A 22379-nucleotide genomic window follows, 5' to 3' on the forward strand; every position below is an offset into this window, starting at 1 on the left:
GCCATAACAGTTATTCAATGCACACTAAAGAGAATAGTCTGTCACAAAAGTACAGAAATGAGTTTCTTACAAGCTTGCCTAAATTCTGACTTCACCATAATTATGTGAATATTATCCTAAACTAGGTATCTTTCACAGAATGTCTGCAATCTTTATAAGGAGAAAATATGAACAAGAACCTTTTATTACGGAATTCAGTAACAGATTATTTGCTCAAAAATAATATAAGATCAACTTAGACTTACTCTGATCTAAATTTATATTTCATTACAAAGTAATTTATCAGTAAAATTAATTTTCAGAATCATGCCTTTGAAGGGCTGGCAAGGACCTAAATTTGTTTCTGAATCTCCAAATGCAGACAGTATATCATGGTGGTTAAGAGAACAGAATTGCTCATAAAATCAAACGTTGGAATGATGGTTACCAGGGGTTGATGGGAGGGGGAAATGGGGAGTTATTAATCAATAGGCATACAGTTTCCATTAAGTAAGATAAATAAGCCCTATAGATCTGCTTTACAACATTGCATATATAGTCAACAATAACTTATTATACACTTAAAATTTGTTAAGAGGATAGATACCAAGTGCTCTTATCACAATAAAAACAAGACAGAGAGAAAGAGAGAAGAATTATAATCATACAATTGTGGATATAAGCCCAAACATGCTACTCATTGGCTATTGATCCTTGGAAAGTAATTAAAATTTTCTGAGCTTCACTTTTTTTTATTGTAAAGAAAAATATTAACAATAGTATTTAATCGTTCATGTAATGCATATACAGCACTTAGCCTACGATGTAGCAAATAAAAATGAGCATTATTATTTGCAAAGAAAGTTTAAATTACATTCATTAACGTTGTGGTGTTTATCTTTATTTTCCATACTATCTTTTAAAAAGTAATTTTCATAAATATGCATGAGATGAGATCGGCTTAAGGAATGAAGTAGTTCAGCAAGAGAGTCCCCAAAGTTGATGAAAGAGTCAGCTAAGAGTTATTAAGAAAGCATGCTCAAGACGCCTGGTGTGACTCGCCAGGAAAGTAATGGATCTCAGGAGAATCTCATGAGCAGTAGCCAGAAGGAAGGAAAAAGTGGGAATAGAGAGTGAAACTCATACAAACTGTAAGACTCTACATTGTCACTGGTGACAAAAATAAATAACAGATTTGTGAAAGGCATTACGTACCCAAAATCTTAAAGTGCACCGTCTTTGCCCAACCACTCCATTTCAAGGAATTCTTCCAAAAATAGCAATGTGTACTATATGTGTACACATATTGTAGTGTACATACAGAATAAAAATGTGTACAAAGATGTTTACACAAGGAAGTGCATTGCTGCACTGCTAATAACCATGGAAATGGAAAGTACACATTTATCAAAAAAGGAATATTTAAGTAAATTATAGAATATGTATACTATAGGGGCACCTAGGTGGCTCAGTTGGTTAAGCATCCAACTCATGATTTTGGCTCAGGTCATGATCTCAGGGATGTGCGATCGAGTCGCATGTGAGGCTCTGCAATGGGCATGGAACCTGCTTAAGATTCTCTCTCTCCTTCTCCTTCTGCCCCTCCCCCACCACACACACATGCTTTCTTCCTCTCTCAAAAAAAGAAAAAGGAAAACAATATGAACACTATGCATCTATTAACATGCATAGCTATTAACCACATACATATTTAATGCATATATATTATGAATGTTGTGTGTACATGTAGTATGTTTCTATATATATATATACATAGTATATATATGTGTGTGTATAGTATAATGCCAACATGTGTATTTCCCTTAATATGTTGTTAAAGGAAAATTACAAAATAACATTTAATATGGTTCTGACTATGGGACATGGTGCGTGTGTGTGTGTGTGTGTGTGTGTGTGTGTGTACATGTGAATACACACATAGAAGAAAATGTTTAAAATTGCCTCTGATTTATAGGCATTTATTTAGCTTATTTTTATTATTTTATGTTTATCTGCTTTTCTTTATAATTAGGCTAAAATAATCTTAGAATTGTCATTATCAGAAAAAAATCACAATTAACTATTTCAAATATATATAGGAGTGTTAGACTTACATGTAAAAATTGAAAAAATGAAGCTCCCAATAACATCATTGACCTAGAATTGGTAACAGGTATTTCTGTAGCCATGTGATACTATGTATATTTGGTGGGATCCATTGTTTTTAGAGTGCATGACTGCCAGCATGTGGGGAATCAGAGAGCTTTCCTTGTGTTTGTGAGGTAGATGTAGCTGGACTGACCATTCTGTCACAGCATTTGCACACGACGGAGCCATATGCACTATGGCTCATTGTCTGCAATCCTGGGGAGAGATGTAAATGTTTGGAACGTGGACTGGTACTTTAAAATGGGCAATTTCAGGAGAAAAGTAACATTATTAAGGACATTAAGTATGACAATCATTCTATTGTTCACGATGATAATGTGCTCATCCTTCCACTAACCATATGCAATGACAGCTTCCATTTATGAAAACTTCCTCATTATCTGAGCTGTACAGAGCACTTTGGGGCACTCCTTCACTTAATCCACCTCCCAACCCAGCGTGGTATTTTTAGCCCTGGTCTCTGCTATTCATCCTTACAGACAGAACTTTTTGACATGTGAAGACATCTCAGGGCAGCAGGAAAAGTTTCCATCCAACGTGGGGAACTAATTCAACTTCAGCTGTGACTTGACAAATGCTCTTGTCCCATTGGTAGGAGCCTTGTGTTCTTAGTGACCAATCTCCTCCAGCTACTCCTGATCAAAAGGCATTTACCTGAGTGTTACCAGTAATAGGTAATGATTCCTTAGGGAATACAATTTATACAAGTCCCCTCAGGCTCATCTGACCACCCACCCCAAAGCCCTCCTCCACAGTCAAAGGAGGATTTCTCTCTTTGAGAACTTCCCAATGATGGTAATTTCAGTCTGACACAGCAATGAGAGCAGATGATATACTTCATCACAGACAATGCCAAATAAAATCTAATTTTCTAATATTTCTGGGTAAATGGAGTTGTTTATAATAATTACAATCCAATTTTATTGATATTCAAAAGCAATCTTAGGGGCGCCTGGGTGGCACAGTGGTTAAGCGTCTGCCTTCAGCTCAGGGCGTGATCCCGGCGTTATGGGATCAAGCCCCACATCAGGCTCCTCCGCTATGAGCCTGCTTCTTCCTCTCCCACTCCCCCTACTTGTGCTCCCTCTCTCGCTGGCTATCTCTATCTCTGTCGAATAAATAAATAAAATCTTTAAAAAAAAAAAAAGCAATCTTAAGTTTCATTTTACAGAGAAACTAAAAAATCCATATGCAGCTAATTTAGACATAAATACATTTTTATATGACTTACAGTATACTTACTTAAAAACTCAAAATGTAAGGGCACCTGGATGGCTCAGTCAGTTGAGCATCCGTCCGACTCTTGGTTTCGGCTCAGGTCATGATATCAGGGTCATGGGATCGAGTCTCCCATCCTGCTCTGGGTTCAGCATGTAGTCTGCTTGAGATTCTCTCCTTTTCCCACTGCCCCTCCCCCAGCTCTCTCTCTCTCTCTCTCAAATAAAATCTTAGAAACAAAAAAATCCCTTAAAATGTAAATTGGAAAGACCTATATTTGTTTAATTTCTTCATTCTTCTGAATTCTGACAATTAAAATCCATGACCATGTTTTCATGCATTTGTGCTAAGTTCTAAATTTTATAATAGTTAAGAGTTTTGTTATAACTCATGGAGTTAATTTATAATTCTATGGTGAACATCTCCAAAACTTGTCTAACACAATTAAGTACATGCATGCAAGATGAAGTGTGTTTATGGGAAAAAATACTGTCATCATGAAAAATTATTTTTCAGACTGAATTGTCACCATTGATCAAATTCAAGAGTGAAATTCCACAGAATTGAGGAAACTACTTATGAGAGATTCTGTTCAACACGCACACCACTGGATTCATCTACCAAACATATGAATACAATTGTATCTATTTACAAGAACAAAGCTTCTACTTGAGGAAGTGGTCTGGTTTTGAAAAATATCCCCCAAATCACCAGCTTATTTCATAACTAGAATGAGGTGACAAAACTGAAGCAGGGAAAAAAAAAAAGAAAAGAAAAGAAAACAACTAAGCTCCATGCTCATCAAAATTAATATGGGAAAACCCATCTAATATTTGTATCCAATAAACTTCAAAGTACTGGTGGCTTTTCTCTTCATATTTTACTGCTGACAGTACTTTCCAATTAGAAACAATTTGTAACAAGTAGGGCAAAAACACTGGCCCTATGACTCACACACAATTGCTAAAATCATAAATTAGATTTGTTTGGCAACTAATTTGTGGTTATTTTGATTCAAATGTTAAAGAATGTAAATGAAATTGAGGGTTTCAGAGTGAGAGTGAGTTTAGCATATTACCCTTTGGAAAAATTGTTTTAATGAACTACAAGGCAATATGAGGAATTCCATGGCCAGTTTTTGTGAATTCAGAATACTGAGTCCAACATATATTCCCAAAGAAATGGAACTGATCTTCTAATGTATTTCAATTATTTGCTTTATCACAAAATATCATAAAAACGACAGAGTAAATTTAAACAAAAGGATTGGAAAAAAATTATTTTCTTGTACCACCTGATTTTTCAGCAATCAAAATGAACATTGTTCCAGGTGCTCTGGTAGACACACAAAAAGGTAAATCATATGTGTGGTATGTTTACAACCTAGACTGGCGGCAAAAGTCAAAGGGACAAAATCTTCAGACAGTGATGCCGGGTTTCATTGTGGGGTGCAGGCTACAGGTACTGTGGTTCAGGAGTGGAAGTTAGAGTAACAGGAGAGGGCTGTTCAGAGAAGGGGAAGGTTTACCCAAGCTCTGAATTTATGATTGCGCCCTGGATGGGCAGTAGAAGGGTGAGACCACTCTGATGGAGATTAGGAACAAATTCAGGAGAATGGAATGGATTTGGCACGGGTATTAGTTTTCTACTGCTGCCATGAAGAATTAACAAAAATTTAGTAGCTGAAAACAATACAAATTTATTATCTTACAGTTCTATAGGTCAGAAGCCTGATACCTTGGGTCAGCAGGGCTGAGTTCCTTATTGGATGCCCTAGGGGGAATCTGTTACCTTGACTTTTCCTGTGTCTAAAGGCCTCTCTCTGGTTCTTGTATAAAGAGCCCTACATTTCAGAATGAGTCACAGGGAAATGAATCCTTCACCTGTGGCCATCTCTCTCTGACTACGGGAAAGGTCCCCTGCTTTTAAGAAGTCAGGTAATTAGACTGGCTTAGATCCAGGATGATCTTCCCATTTTAAGACCTCTAACCTTAATAAAATCAGCAAAATTTCTTTTGCCAAGTAAGGTAACATATTCACAGGTTCTGAGGATTAGGATGCAGACATTTTGGGGAGCCATTATTTTCCTATCACATTCTGGGCATAAAATGGGATAATTGCTCTCATTTCATTTTGTAAAGTTTTCTAACTTTTTTTTTTAATTTTATGTATTTATTTGACAGAGAGAGAGCACATGCAGCCAGAGAAGCAGGCAGAGGGAGAGGGAGAAGTAGGCTCCCCACTGAGCAGAGTCTGGCATGCGGCTTGATCCCAGGATCTTGGGATCATGACCTGAGCCAAAGGCATTTAATTGAGCCACCCAGGTGCCCTAAAGTTCTCTAACTTCAAAATGTTGTTCCTTAAACTTTACATTGGGCTAAGCTCTTCTCAATAAACAGAGGATGATTCTAATTTAAGTGTTGAAGTTGGTCATATGGTCAGGATGGAGAGAAAAAAAAATCTCAATTTTAATCATTTTCTGATTTTCTTCAAGCCAGTCATGATGTTAACGTACAGAACTTAAGCCCATTTTCATAAGAATATTCCATCATGGAACCCCTACTTCATCCAGGTAATAATACACAATGACTTTGGTAGTGGTTGTTTATAGGGGGCAATAGGTAGACTGCTTTTGTGTTGCCTCTAGTCACCATGATCCCCTTAAAGAGGGGTGTGGATATCTTTTAAACAGTCTAATTCAGATAGTTCCCTCTGACATTCATTTAGACCTCAAAACACACAAAAAGTTACATGTTCAACAAATTACTAAAAGTTTTCAATTCCTGTCTACCATCCTCTCCTATTCTCCTGGTCACACCTACTTGACACAATTCCAGTATTTGATCTTCTACTAACCTACATTTAGGCCTCATTGCCCTGCTGCAAAATGGACCCTGTCCAGGGTACGATAGCCCCCCTTTTCCTTGTTCAAGCCCAATTCTGACAGAAAAGAGTAAGAAGATATCTCTAAAAAGCAAAAGTTAAAATTTGAATCTTATTTACAAATACAGTTGATTGGATATTTTGAAGTTATTTATGCAAGGTCTTAAATGTTGGTCAGGGAATTTTGCCTTAGGGGTAACTCAATATAAGAAAGTTCAAGATTTAACTGATATTTTAGGAAAATTGTTTAGGTTCCTGCTAAACAAATAAGAATTGGGCAGATGCAGATAAAAAGCCATTTATGAGGTCTATATAGTACTTGAGTAATCGAGATTACATCACTTTAAATAAATGGATGAAGAAGATGTGGTATACACACACAATATTATTCAGTGATAAAATATGAGGAAATCCTACCGTTTGCAACAACATGGATGGTCACTGAAGGCATCATGCTACGTGAAATAAGTCAAAGAGAGAAGACAAATACTGTACGATCTTGCTTATATATGGAATTAAAAAAAAATTCACAGAAAGAGAACAGACTTATGGTTACCAGATGAGGAGACTGGAAGTAAAGGGAATTGGAGAAAAGTGGTCAAAAGGTACAAGCATCCAGTTATAAGATAAATAAGTACTAGGGAATAATGTGCAACGTGATGACTAGAGTTAACACAGGAAAGTTTTGTTAACAGATGAAATCCTAAGAGTTCTCATCACAAGGAGAAATTCCTTTCCCTTTCCTTTTTCTTTCCTTTTGCTTTTATTTAAATTTATATCTATATGAGAAGAGGGATGTTAGCTGAACTGATTGTGGTAATCATTTTACAATATATGTAAACCAAACCAACATTCTGTATGCCTTAAACCCTTACAGTGATGTGTGTTAATTATTTCTCAGTAAAACTGAAAAAAACCCTTGTTCTACATAGAAAATTATTAATTTGAACAATGAACTTAAAAAATTCAAGTTGTTACATACTTAAGAAACTGAAAAAATATGAACAATCCAAGCATGTTAGGTCAATGCATTTCTCTGCTAGAAAATATTAAATAGGTAAGATAAAATATAATTGAATATTCCCACAGCATAACCAATTTTTATACTTTACTAGATGGAAAATTCAAAAGGGGATTATTGGTTATAAAGATAAAATGAAAGGATTGTTATCTTTACCTAGAAGAAAACTTCCAAGTACAGTAAATATAGTTCACTTCCAATTACACACTGCTATATTAATATTTTTTAAATTACCTTTTAACATTTTACGTTATCATTACAGCTACAGCAAACCTATGCTAGTGAAAGGGAGAATTTAATTACTGATGCAGATAATTCTAGTTCTTAGGACCTATTACTTACCCTAACAAGAGGCCTAATTATAATGTATTCAAATGAGCCTTCCACTGTGATCAACACAACAGACAGCCATTTAACCTTTTATGGTATCGTTAAGGTTATAACTAGTACATAGAACAAAACACTGAGAAAATATCTTGTAAGTTAATTCTTCCCATGCTTATCAGTGCATTCCTGAACAGTTACTACTATGAGTGAGATTAAAAGATTTTATATCTAAACCTGCTTTAAATTCGATCAATTTAGAGAGAAAACTTTGGTAAATTTACCTCTTTATTGACCTAGTTTATCAAGCTCTTGAAACTTTAGGAATAACAGTAGCATTTTAAACATCTTAGTATTAGACATTATCATGAATTATTTAAAAAATAAGTCCCCCTTTTTGCCTGACCTCACAGAGGTTTGGCTAAAGAACAGGCTCATTCCCTTCTATGTCAGTCAATTTAGAATGTTTGGAAACTTCATTAATCATTTCTTGGAGGGTACTTATAGGACACAACTGTCTCAATTACAAATAGGGTCATATGAAAGTTAATGAGTCCTTTAAATAACTCACTGGTTCCTTGTTCCATTTATTTTTGCTAAGATGTTAGGGCAGAGATCATTTTTCTGTGACATTGGGAAATGAAAGATAATTGTCATCTGCAGGTTTCACACTATTTTTGATTTGTTATTAAGTGTTAAATTTTATTTTAGGTCTCTGTATTCCAGAATTCTAATCATAGAAAATAATTCTAGGTTCGTAACTTTGTGCAGCAACACAGTGATCCAGGCTGCTTCAATCATGTGACTATTATCGCAACACAAGTCTTTGTTTTTGCCAAGTTAGGGAAAGAAAGAGATTAGAAAATCAAAGCCAAAGTATTCTAGCTTGAAAGATACATGTGTCACTTCTATTCACCTTTCACTGATGAAGACTAGTTCTTGGCTCCACCTAACCTTGGAGCAAGGAAATGTAGAAGAATAATGGAATATGTGGGGAGTATTATTTAAGAACTGTCTCTGTTAGACCATATCATTTGTTCCCACTAATTTGGAAAGAAATACACGGAACTGCTTTCCAAGAGAGATAACTCACAGGTCCAATCCAGTCTCTGCTTCCAGCACACCCAAACCTCTGGCTGATAGGTGAGAGTTTTCTTTATCAGGTTCAGACATCACTACTTTTGTTTGAAACTTTAAACTAAAAAGACAAGTTAAGGGAGCCTCTCTGCAAATGTACATACACATACATGAACATTCAATGATAAATGATAATGAATAATAATAATAATAATAATAATAATGACAGTGGCAGAATCGAAGCAAAATAGAAAGCATTTAGAAAGGACAAGACACACGGCAGTCACTAGTCATAGATATTTGGCCCCTGTGAGCAGGCATTGTTAGTGGTCCTAAACTGGGGTTGGGGAACGAAGAATGTTCCTCCACCAGGTTTAGATTCTTTCTGGGAGCCTCCAGGGAGTGCACTGTTTTCTGTGTCACCTAATTTCATCTTTAAGGATGTTTTGCCTTTCCCATTATACTTATTCCCATCAGAAGTGGAATGGGGGGAATATCCTCTACTGGGAGTCTGAGGAGCTTTCCCAGACAGCTTCCTGTTCAAAGAAAGTTTGGGAACTTTGAGTCATTTCAAGTAAAAGTCTTTTTATTGGGGGGGTGGGTCTAAACTCATAGTTTCTTTACCAGTAGAACTTCTAAATACCCAGTAGATTTTAATTCCAATCTTCTCCATGTACCTAGAGTATACCCTGCCCTTTTCTCCCTTGTACGTTTTTTTTGAGATTTTATTTTATTTATTTGACAGGGAGAGAGACAGCCAGCGAGAAAGTGAACACAAGCAGGGGGAGTGGGAGAGGAAGAAGCAGGCTCCCAGCAGAAGAGCCTGACGTGGGGCTCGATCCCAGAACTCCGGGATTACGCCCTGAGCCGAAGGCAGACGCTTAACAACTGAGCCACCCAGGCGCCCCTCTCCCTTGTACATTTCTACTCTTTCATTCCATTATTCATTCTCTGTATGTAACAGGGTTACACAGAAGCTGTCTGAATTTCTGAGCAAAGCCACACTCTTAATCTGTTCTTTGTCTTGAGTCTTTTTGCCAAATTATTGAGTTACACATTCTTAACTTGTTTTTTGCTTTGAGGCAATTTAATCAGTTGGTCATTTGTTACCGGACATGTATCTATAAAGACTTTTGCACTCATCACTTATTAGGATCATGAAGTAATTGTTTTACCAGCACTGAAAGGCTCTGTATTAGAGTCTCACTACCTCTTCTACTTCTGCTTGCAAAGTAGCCAATTCTAGTCTGAGTCCATTTATTTCTTACTATGCCTTGGCAAATAGAGTTAATAGCAAATCATATACATTATTAACATCCTGCTTTCAAACCAAAGTCACAAGTTTGTTAGGTACATGAGCTGCTACTCACATTATTCCAATATTTTGCTATTATACGAAAGGAATCTCCATCTTTCAAAAGACTCTGTTAGTTCTCCCTCTGCTCATCCATCACTGAATCACTAGGCTGATAATTAGGCTTTTTTTAGACATCATCTCACTTTTGGTACCAATTTCTACAATAATCAACATCGGCTAGGTAAGACAGACAAAATACATAGACTAGATTATATAGAAACAAACAATGCCTATATTTGTGTTCAATAAAGCAAAGGCTTATATCTGATTTATTCTGAATCCAATACATATTTGAGCAATTCTTTGGGTACTGCTCTCCTTGAAGCAAAACAGTAATCCACACGGTTTCAATGTTTTGTGTCCACAATACAAGGACTGCAAGGTACTCAACACAGGAAGAGACAGACTGAAGAGTGATGCCTGAGAATTTCATAATTTTAGCTCAGAAATGAGTTGCATGATATGTCTTCTCACATGTTATTCTCCAAACCAGTCTTGTGGTTCAAAATAAGTATAAGAGTACATGCAAATGTAGGGGAGAAAATGGAATATTTTCTGTACAAAAAGTGAAATTTTGCACACTGCCACAAGAGAGGAGACAACCCCAATCCCCATTGTGGAAAAATAACATTGTATTTACCTATCTTAAAATAGAACTTTCTGGGGGTGTCTGGGTGGTTCAATGGGTTAAGCATCTAACTCTTGGTTTCAGCTCAGGTCATAATCTCAGGGTTGTGAGATCGAACCCCACATGGGGCTCCACACTGCTGGATGTGGAACCTGCTTGGGATTCTCTCTCCCTCTCCCTTAGCCCCTCCCCCTGCTCATGCCTCTCTCTCAAATAAGTAAGTAAGTAAATAAATAAATAAATAATAAGATAGAAGTTTCTGTAGCTAACACCATCTCAAATGGGGGAAAAAAAACCAGGCAGTATATTCTAATGGTTAAGAGTGTGGGTTCTTTTTTTTTTTTTTTAAGACAATCCTGACTTATTAGCTCTTGTGATTTTGGGCCTAGAGAGGTTAAATGAGATAATTTGTATAAAATACCAGATGTACTTCATACATCTATGAAGTATTTGATGGTTATTAGCTTTAATTGGGAAACACAGTCTATTTGTGATTTTTCCACTTCCATACAAATACCGTATATACGAAATATAGATATTTAATCCACAAGTTTCTGCTAATATTAAAAAATCATATTAGTGGAACTTTCTCAGAGATATCTAATTCTTTTGCTGCTAGAAAAAAAAAAGCTAAGTTTTTGCTTGAGAACTTCCAACTTAACCAGCTTTCCTGGAATTAATTTTAAGGTCTGAAAATTAGAACACATGAGTAAACTAATAAAGTGGAGGAAGAAGATGGTCATGAAGAGGTGAAAGGGTTAGGAGAAGGACAGAGTACTTTTAATGACTGAAAACATTTAATTTTGTCTCAGCCAAAGCCTAACTGCTGTTAATTAAAAGACACACTTGCCTCCACCATTTTATTTTAGTACCTGCAATATTATTCTGTTTAATCTCTTTACATTGGAAACTGTTGACCAAATGATACAGATACAGAGAATTCTGCTCTAATCAGAGAAAATGAGTTTTGACTTTGAATCTGATCTGTAGTCTGGCTCTTTTATAGCTGTCTTGACTTCTAAAGAAACAGAGCTCTTTAAAAACAGAACCTGCTAGAATGTAGACACATCTGACATATTAAAACTCTGTTTGTTTGATCTTACCAAACAATTTGAATGTATATCCACAGAAAAAGAGCTCACATCTGCCATAAGAGGCATGTTTACAATCATTTTAATGATACCATTAGATGTTGCTCTTCAGGGCTCGCTATTTCAGGCTGTTACATAAAAACCATGTGAGATAAGTATACCACCTGTGCACAATGGAAATAACCTCATTAAATGAATCATGGTAAATACAGATAGAAGATAGAACTCAATTTATTCCCTATGTTGAAATATGACCTTAAAAACAAAGGATTTTCTTGTGGTACGGTATACCTTTGCTCTACACCAGGACAAAATACCCAAAAAGCAAAAACTCACCACCACCATCACCAACAAAAAACAATGAACAGACTTTTCCTGATCTCAAAACATTTGAATTTCAATGTCTCTGGAAAAGCCTCTTAGTTGACAGGTGGGTTCTTAGCTCACCTAAGAAACCTGAGCTTAAAAAGCTTTTCCAAAACATTTACCTGGTTCTTAAGCTGTCTTGGATTTAGATGTTTTCAGGGAAGTTGGTAGTTAAGTAACCATAACCCTACTGCTTCTATACTTCTCTTTAAAAAGGGGTGGAAATTGTTGTGTGCCTTTTGAAGACTAAAAGAATTAAAAGATAATTCCTCCTGAATCTGTACTGTTTCTAAGCACATTTTCTTTCATGTTTTTAGGCCAAAGGTTGTTTGAGTGTACTGTCGATTATGCTTAAAGTCATCATGGAATGGATTCTAGACAATTTCTTTGGTTTAATTTCCAATATTTTAGTTTTATACACCGACCTGTATCTTCAGATGACCAAACCATAGAATTCTTAGCAATTCTTTATCCAACTTTTTATAACAATAGGAAATATGAAGTAAAACTGAATATTCTTTCATCTCTTCTCTGTGGGCTGAAACGATACTAATCCCTAGGAATGGAGGCCCAAATAAGAGAAATATACTGAAGTTTCTAGTAGCCAGGAGGTTACTAGAGGGATACAGCATCTGAGGAATATTTAGCTTCCAATAAGAGGCCCAGGACTTTCCCTGAAGTGCCATTGTATCATCCAAAGAAAACTTCCCAACTTGTTCTCTTCTCTCAAGGTTTACATAGAGACAAAGCTTCATTATTATGATTAAGAAAATAAAAGTGTGAAAGTTAACTGGAATACCTTCTTACTGTTATGATCACGGATAGCAATCTGAGGTACCAAAATCAAAATCACCCTTTATAATTACAAAGGAACAAATTACAAGGAACACTTTACAAAAAGGAGATATAATGAGGAGAAAGAAGTAAGACTCAGGGCCCCGATTCTATGTTTCACATTGTGGGGATTAGAAAGATCAGTCGTGAAGTTCTCTGCAAAGAAAGCTACTTTCCGTCTGTCAGACACCAAATCAAGTGAAGAAAAAACACACTGCAGAAGTTTTCTTTATTAGATAAAATAGGATCAAAGCTTATTTTGGCTTTGACTTTCCAGTTATGTTGGAAGTGCTCCACTCTGGTAGAAAATTGCTGAAGTGAATCTAATCTCTCTGTGTCTCTCCCCACGTGCCAATGTGATGTGCTCTCTGATTTCTCTATCCACTGTTTACAGAAGGAAGGCCTATTTTGCTAGTCTGAAGTATGTAATGATGCGCCCTGAGAGTGCATTTGGCTTTCCTGTCTATGCAGCTTTTATGGTTTCATTTCCCCCTTTTGATTTTCAAGTATGTAATTGTGTAACTCAACGGTGCACACCTGGCCTCTGAGTAGTCTAGCCCAGGCTGGTAAGAAAACAATTCACAAATCTCCAAAGTCTTGGCAACATTAATATGTCAAATTTAATAAAACTGTACAGAGTTCCTAAACGTACCTGCTGAATACAGATTGGAGATACCCTTCCTATGTATAACGTAAGATGTATTGTTCAGCTAAGTATTTCTGCTTTGAAACTTGAAAGTAGTCACCATGGTAAAGAAAAAAAATTGGGCACGCTTGAATGAAACTGTATTCCACCTATTTTCCTGTTGCCAGATGCCAACAACAATATTTTTTTAAAATATTAGTAACTTGTATGGGATCAGGATGAAGGAATGTTTATGCTTTAAACAGAACTGATATAATTGTATGCATATAAAACCTTTTAAACCAAAAGAGATGGAAAGAGAAAGAAAGAAAGGAAATACTTAAAATACATTCAAGGGCACTCAATAATTGATATAATTGGACACTGCCTATACAAGGTGAGATGAAAAAGACACAGGTGATTTCTTAACCCTTTTGTTCATCCTATTCTCTATGTAGACATATTAAACTCAGGTTATCACGATTATTTTGTACCAAAGTAACAGCCACAAACATTACCTGCATAAAGTAAACTATAAATAAATAAAACACTTAAATAGATTAGTGTTGCTGAGACACTTTACATTTATAAGGCAAGTGCAGCCACTGATTGTCTTGAAGTAACACTGAGACTTGCCATTGTGGTAGGAATCCTCCTGCACGTCTGAGAGAACAAGATTTTTTTTTTATTGATACTTTTCATATATTGACCTAACTGAAAAAAGCTGGTGGTATTCAAGAATTGCTATCATCGTAACAGCTGGGAACCAATTCCTGGGTCAATTTCAGTGACGTTTAGAGTATTAACCCCTTTACTACTAGAAATAAAAAAATGGTCCTTCTAGTCACAAACACAGCCTGTAAGAATGCTATCCAGTTTTCTGTTGTTTTCTCCCTTTTCTCCCTGAGGTGCTACTTGACTCAGCATACTCCACAGTTAAGATAACAGTTAGGTAGAAAGACATTCTAATGCAGAGGTATTGCATCATCTAAGGTTTCTAACCATCAGTAAGTGCCAATATTTATCTTAAACAGAGCCACAAAAGTGGGTTGATGCCTGAGCCTCTAAAGGTGGTATTTTTTATGTAAGAGGATGAAGAGCCAGCAACCTGATTTTTAGATACTCCTGACTTCTGGACACTCTTGTGAAGATTTGGTGAAACTTGTTCTCAAACTGTTGCTTGAACCACTTTGGGATGTAAACAACGTGCTAGCAAAGGCTGAACTGCTGCTGGTGGACTGAGTAGTTAAAATTCTGAATGTTGGCCTGTGTTTACTCTTCGAAGGCAGGCACTCTCTGCCTGTGGCTGGCAATCTGGCCTGAGAGTTCACCCTCGTAATTTGGAGCTTGACAGGGTTAGAAAAGCCAACATCTGTTTGCCTACTTGAAGCTCCTGTAAGCGCCAGCATGCATGCACATGGGTCTTACTGGGAGATACAGTAAGCAGGTGCCTCACACTCTTCCCAGGACCTTTCCTCAAGGGGACAAACCCTCTAGTAGAAACTCAAGTGCAAGCTATGCCTACTCGTAGTTTCAAGATTATGTTTAAACAATTAATTCTGACCACAGTTACAGAAGCATAGAATTGATTAAAAGCAAATAGATTACAACTAAAACTTGAGGGAAATATGCCACTAATAAAATAATATATCTGGCTTGGAAACATCTGTGGAAATCTCTGGGCCACCAAACTATCATCAAGGGGAAGAAGGATACTAACACAGTGGCTGCACCAGAAGAAACATCTTCCTCAACATTCAATTCAGATGTGGATGGAAAGGAAAACAAAAAGAAAAGTTCCCCTCTCAGTAACAGATCTAAAGATTTTGGAACAGAAATGAGGACAGAGTGATTGGCTAATCGGAAAGCTTACTTCACTGACAGGATAGGATTTCTCGCCTTTACTATACAACAGGGTAAGACACATGATCTCAATAGCAACTGATGTGTGTTTCCAATTGTTCACATTTAATAAATTTTTTTAAGGAATCTCTTATGCCCAGCATCAGGCTCGAACTCACAACCCGAAGGTCAAGAGTCCCATGTTCTACCGACTGAGACAGCCTGGCAACCCCAATTGTTCACATTTAAAATGAAAAAAAAATTAAGTTATCACATTTCTTCTCCACAATTGTCTATTGTGTGTGTTAAAGGCAAATGCCTTCTGCTTTAACTCAGAATCTCTAAATCATGAGTAGTCACATCAAACCTGTCAGAGAGTAATGCATTATCACTTAGGTATTGTAGAAAAAGAGCCATATGCAATAAAGGGATGAGTCTTTGGGGTGGTTTCCTTTGTGAGGGAGGTGATTATCTTCCGTGTAAAATGGGTATGGATGTTGAACAGTCACTGATGGAACTATGATAGATACCATTAGTTTGTGTCCCACCTTCCATCCCCAACTTCCTCCGCCTTGCCAACTCCCAAAAGATTCTCATTCTTCTAGTCTTTCTTGAAGCCAGAAATAGCCATGGGTCCCATGTCTGAATAAAGCAACATAAAAATAACTTTCCTGGGGTCTTGTTTGAAAGACAATTTGCTGAAAAGAAATAGGCAGAAGAAAATAACTGGCTGGTATCACTCCTTGCCCTTTGTCTCTGCCTTGCAAATGGGATTCCTTGGACTATGGAAACCATCTGTAGCTGAGACACAAGAATAATCAGGACAAATAATCAACATACTAAGAATCAGAAAATAGTTTTGTTTATAGTATTATTTACTTGCTGGATGATCCATGAAACATGAAATCTACCTCTAGGCATTTTTTCAAATAAACAAATGACATTATATTGTGTAGTCAGCATTGATCCTTTTTTTTTTCCGTTCCTTACAGGTTTTTGCTGTTGTTGTTGTTGTTGTTGTTCCTTACAGTTTAAAACATCTTTAACTGATTAAGTGCTGAGAGATTAACTCAGTCTTACCCCTATATGCATCATGCAATTTGGGAAATTAGGAATTTCTAGACTCTCATGTTAAGAAAGATCTTCATATGGAATCGACAGGTCACAGCACTCTGTGCATTATTTGCTAATCTTGAACGAATAGTTCAGGTAAAACTGGAATGTTATTTCTGTGGTGTAATTCATAGGATCCCAGTTTTCTATAGAATTCTAGAAGCTGACTTCACGAATATGTTACATCAACATCAATTTGTTTTTTGCATCAGTTCTAATAAAGGGCTCAGAATCACACGAAAGCTGAGAGGTGACTGAAACAACAAATAAAAACTTAAAAACTAAAACCTACACCTTTAATATATAGAAAAGCAACATTCACATATAATAAAAGAAGGCATATGTAATCAGAGTTTTGAAAATAGCACAAACAGAATTTTTATTGGCAGCAATTAGCAGACAAAACTGCAAATGGATCTCCCAATGAAAACAAATGAAAGCTATATAAAATGTAACAAGTATCTTTTTTAAATGTCTTTTGATGGTAAAATAAATATAAAAATCTATAGAGGCTCAAAAAACAATAAAAGTGGAACCCTAGGACCTAGGTGCACTTAAAAGCCACTTTTTAACCTTACAATGATGCACCAAATCCAGGGGATTTTGAATGTCCATTTTGAGGGCTGTTCAGGGTACACAAGATGTAAGACAAAGCCTTGGGTGTGCTTAGAGTAGGTGGTGGGAGACTGCTCTACAAACCTAGGTTCCTGAGAGATGGCACCTGCAATAAACCCACAGCAAAAGGGACAGCAAATAAACTGCCTTACATCCCTGGTATTGTGTGAAGGGGAAAAATGTCCTTCGAGAATTTATCACCATAATCTGGTCTTCATGTAGATTTTCTCCTCAACTTTACACCATTTATTCAGTGGGGGGATCCTCCAAGCAACTGACAGAGGTAAATGTAAAACATACACTAAAGAATCTTAACTTCAATTCAGAGCTCATAGACACGGATAAAAGCCAAGGGGAGAAATGTACCACAAGTGAAAACTAGCACAAGGATACTTGCAGAGATACCATGTATTAGATGTAAAAGACAGAAATTTAAACAAGCATATTTTATACATTTCAGGGGAAAAAAGTAAGTTTGAAAATTTGAGTGAGGATCCAGAGACTTTATAAAGTCTGTGGAGATTTAAAAAAGAATGTAATCAAAGTTTTAGAGATGAAGAAAGTAAAGTGAAAAAATTCAGCACATCCAAGTGGAAGGGAGAACTGGAAAATAAAGCTAAAGAAAATATTGATGAGGCAGTCAGAGAGGAGTTAAAATATCAGCAACCTAGTATGAGATACAGTAGATGAACTGAAGAAGGCTGATGTATGTCTAACTGAAATTCCAGAGTAAAAAGAAAAATAGGTAAAAGGCAATATTTGAAAAGAAAAATTAATATAATCATGAATTTTTAGATATAATTATGAAGTTGTAAATATAAATCTATAAATGAAAGACATCCAAGTTTTTATTCTGGGAGAGTAAGAAATTACAAACAGGGTTAATGGAAAAAATTGTGAGCAAGCTACAGCAATATAATGCATAATAGTCCTAGACTAGTAATTGCAATCATATAAAATAGTAATAGAACCTCAAAGACCACAAAACAAAACAAAACAAAACAAAACCTAGAAATGGCAAGAGAGAAAAGACGTATCCCTTGTATAGGAATGGCAGCAAACTGGCATCTCAACAGCAATAATGGAAGTTGGAGGCACTGTAACAATTTTCAGTATTGAAAGAAAATAACCGTTTAACTTAAAATTCTATACCTAGAACTACTTTCCTTCAAGAAGCAGGTGAAAAAAAATTGTTTTCAGGAGAACAAAACATGAAGAAATTAACCTACCAACAACTGACTCGCATTAAGCAAGCTTCCAAAGGCTGATGTGTACGTAGCTGGAACGCATTCCTGGTTGAAGGTTTGACGGGTAAGAAGAAATCATAAAAAAACAATAAAAGTTTTATTTCTCTCTTTTCTATCTGTATATTCTTTATTTTATTTTCTTGCCTTAGAGAGGTTATCTGGGACCCACACTTTAATCCTGTTTCCTTTTCAAGGCATTATTTACTTCATCAGGTAGAAATAAGGTCAAAATTCTTAGTAGGATACTAGTAGTTAATAAATAAGTAGCATGTGTTAATTTTTTAATCATGCCTTTGTTGATGATTGTGATGACACCTTTATATCATTGTCCAACATAAGGTAACAAAAGGTGTAGGATTTCATGTTCTGTGTCCAGTTTGTTACATAAATGACAATATGACATATATAGTCTTTTGCAAAAGAAAACCCCACAAAAAATATGATGGCTATTGTTTGAGATTTCAAAATCTTGACTTACATTTCCACTTTGTAATGAAAGTTTTTAAAGGCATACTAAAACACCAGGCCAGAAATTAAAAGTGATACAGAGTCACAGCATTCCTATACGCTTATAACATCAAATGATAGTCTACTTTTATCTTGTTACTTCAATTGTCTAGTTCCAATTAAATGTATAATATACAGAAAAATGAAGTGTGTGAAAAGTATCAGCTGCTCGATAAACATTTATTGAGTTTCTTTTGCATCAAAACTTCTAGCATTTTTCTGAAATCACTCTGTAATTTTGCCAGCATACTCTCCACGAATTTCTTTCCTTTTTACTTCATAGGTACTGTGGGCATAGCGTGCATCTGACACATAATGTGGCATTGTGGAGAGGAGTCAGACAAAACCCTCTACGTGAGTAACTTTGAGAAAGTCCTTACGGAGTTTCGTTTCCTTATATGTAAATCTCCATACTGGAATGATAGGCCGTCTCTGGTAGAGTGGCACTTAGCCCATGAGGTTTTGTGATAATTAAGTGAGATAAATCATGCAAAGCTTACGAAACTGGGCATGACATGTGGTAAATAAAACGACTGTTTCCTCTTTGCATTTCTGTATGCCAGACACTGTGCTAGCTGACTCATGTCTTATTCAATTTACTTTTTCAAATGACCAGGTCAGTTATTTGGAAAGTAAAAATGAGCAAACTAACAAAACAACCAAAAGACGTGTTGACTGCAAATTTATTTTCAATCTGTCTCTCAACTCTTAAGCATGTTTAATCCAGCTACTTCCTCACTTTCCTATCTATTCAGTCTTTTATGGCTTTCATCCCATCCCTCCTTACTGAAAGTAATAATAGCTACCATTCATTATGTGCCTGCCATGTCCCAGAACCTATAACAAGAGCTTTATGCTGTTTCGTTTAACATTTATAAATCTGGTACCTTTTTCTCATTTTTGTCCTGATTAATATCACTGTGGCATATGATATTTCTGACTACTCACTTCTTAGAAAAGTGTTTTTTCTCAATTTCAGAGGTACCACACATTTCAAGCACATTGTCCTCCTTTCTCAGTTCCTTACTTTAAAATCACAGTTGCATGACAGTCCAATGAACTGTTTGACTCCTGCATCCCTCTACATTCTGTCATACTAGGCCCGCCACACTACACAAATCCCAATACCTCCTTTCACATCAGACCTTTTCGTGTTACTTCCTTGGCATTTTACAACTGTCTAAATGTTTTTATTTTTATTCAAGATTTATTTACTTATTTTTAGAGAAAGACAGAGAGATAGCACATGAGCGGGAGGGGCAGAGGGAGAGGGAGAGAGAATCTCAAGCAGACTTCCTGCAGAGCCCAGAACCTGACAACTGCTAGGTCTCACAATCCTGAGATCACGACCTGAGATGAAACCAAGAGTCGGACACGTAACCAACTGTGCCACCCAAGCACCGTAGGTCCAAACATTTTTAAATCAAAACTTGAGGGGATAGTAATTTTGGCATTATTAACATTCAACTTAGCATTTACTTGAAATTCACGGTCAGAAGATTGTTCTCTTCCCTGAAGCTCATTTACTTATCCATGGATAGAAAACACCTATTGTTTAAATTTTTCTTGAATTAAAAGAAAAAAAATCTATTTGTGTGTGTGCTTGATTTAACTGTTTCCAAATGAGAAGAAGAAGGGAAATGTTTTCTGAATCACTGACATCTTGGACCAAATAAGTTAGGTGGGAAAAATTATAAAATGGAATACAATTTGTGGAAACAGGTATCTTTGAAACAAATTAATTTAGAGAGAAACTACTATAATTATGTAAGAATTTTATTTCTCAGAGAATCATGCACTGGATCCCAAGTTTCTTTGGTTATGAGGTGTAAAATACAGGAGTTTTAATATTATTAAAGAAATATAAATATTATACTTTTCTCTCAAAATTTTTCATTTTTTTTATGTTTGGAAAGAATAATACAGATCGTATTAGGGAGTAGCATTAATTATATAATAAATTGATTTTAAAGACAATTTTCCCAACTGTGAAAGCCAAAATAAATGAATACTATAACTGTTAAATATTTCTTTAGCCTTTCACAAGAATCAACAACAATAAAACTAATGTTATCTTTTTTATATCATATGATCAATTGTTTGCTATTTAAAGGAAAACACGAGTCATATTTTTATACCCTAATATACATGAATATTATACATTATATATGTGTGTGTGTCTGTGTATATACATATAACTATACACACCATATTTTTTCTTTATAAGCAGTGATTGTGGTCATTCATCAGAGAGCATTTTTCTTTTATAATTTTCAAGATAAAAGGCATTCTTTTAATGTCAACCAGTGCCTATATGGTAATGTATTACACTGTTAAGCAAGCAACCTGGATTTAATTCCCAGCCCAGATTGCATACTCCCCAGGCTACTTTGTTCAACACCTGTAAAGAAGAAAATAACTAATGCTACATGAAAGCACCAATTTTAGTTTTAAGGAGGGGTGCTGGTTTCCAATAAAGGAATAAAGTGTTATTTTGCTTCGTTTTCTGCTGGAAATGTAGTAGTTGTGGCTTTTCAGCAGGAGATATAAAGCTACCCTACAAAAGGTTCCCTTCCCAGTGTATCCATTGCTCTGTACGCTAGCACATGTTTTTCTCATAAAGGGAAGAAAAATGCAGGTATTAGGGTTTCTAATTATATGTTTCTACAAACTGAATTAACACGGAAATGGCAAATTGCTTGGGGGAGCATTTAACCCCATGGCTTTAAAGCATTCAAAAGTATTTGTTTCTTCACACTTGGTCTCTTAAAAGCCATTTGACCATTTTCCCAGGATATCTGCACCTAAAAAAATAGCTTTATATTGACACAGTGGCAACTATTAGGTGGAATTTCTCCTAGCTTTTCTTGAGGGGGTATAACTTTTCATAGCTCCCAAATCTTAAGATTTAAGAGAAGGTTATGGGCTTGCAGTAAGTCAGCGTATGAACAAATGTTTGTACGCATGTGCATTTGTGTGTCTGTGTGTAAGTGTGTTTAGGAGAAAAAGCTAACTGTATCTCAGAAACATCAATAGAGGTGTAGAGACAGTCTTCTTCCCTATGTGATACTTGATCTCTGGAATAGGGGGAACAATGGTAGGAGCCTTCTTGGGATTTTTAAAATAATAGTGTAAGGTGATTGTGCTTATGCACTTCTATTTTAACAACTAAACATATTTAAGGGATAAAGCAGAAAGCACTGTTACTGGAGCACTGTTACTGTTACTTGAGTGGGATATAATCAGACATCTTATTATCAAATAATTTATCTTTCAGGGATACTAGAATGCTAGTTCTCCTCTGCTCCCTAATTACTATGAATAATTGACTCTGTTCTGTTATTTCCATTATGGTGCTTCCGAAGTATAGCCAAGTCGTTCTTTTGTATTAAACTCATTTGAAAAAATAGACTACTAACATAACAGTATTTCTTAAAATACTCACATGTGTGTATGATGATATAGTCTTGATTCTACTGTAAC

General features: G+C 35.9%; 1 protein-coding gene across 8 annotated transcripts in view; it reads right to left on the reverse strand.

Moving 5' to 3' along the window:
* The window catches only part of SEMA3A (semaphorin 3A), an 818384-nt gene that overhangs the window by 366754 nt on the left and 429251 nt on the right, over window positions 1-22379 (reverse strand). The gene's annotated exons all lie outside the window — the stretch shown is intronic.

This window comes from Ursus arctos, unplaced genomic scaffold (genome assembly GCF_023065955.2).
Source record: "Ursus arctos isolate Adak ecotype North America unplaced genomic scaffold, UrsArc2.0 scaffold_3, whole genome shotgun sequence".
In the NCBI taxonomy this organism is placed as follows: Eukaryota; Metazoa; Chordata; class Mammalia; order Carnivora; family Ursidae; genus Ursus; species Ursus arctos.